The sequence below is a fragment of the Oryzias melastigma genome, unplaced genomic scaffold, assembly GCF_002922805.2.
Source record: "Oryzias melastigma strain HK-1 unplaced genomic scaffold, ASM292280v2 sc01208, whole genome shotgun sequence".
NCBI lineage: Eukaryota > Metazoa > Chordata > Actinopteri > Beloniformes > Adrianichthyidae > Oryzias > Oryzias melastigma.
Genome location: NW_023417792.1, coordinates 8,723 through 8,953, shown reverse-complemented (window position 1 = coordinate 8,953; position 231 = coordinate 8,723).

Sequence of the window (231 nt, the reverse complement as noted above, 5' to 3'; positions counted from 1 at the left end):
TTGGAATATGTTTTGCGACATTCTCCTCCTGCGTTTTTACTAAAGAAAACCCTGCTTGGTGTCAGGCTCCTCACTGCTGAGGCGCGTTCAGGTTGGAACAGGTTTGTGGAATAAACCCTAATCTGCTTACAGCGCAGAAGAATTTAGCTAAATAACTCTGAAGAAACACAGCGGCGATAAGTCGACAAAGTGCTCCAGCGATAGTGAGGTTTGCAAAAAATTTTGAGGTGT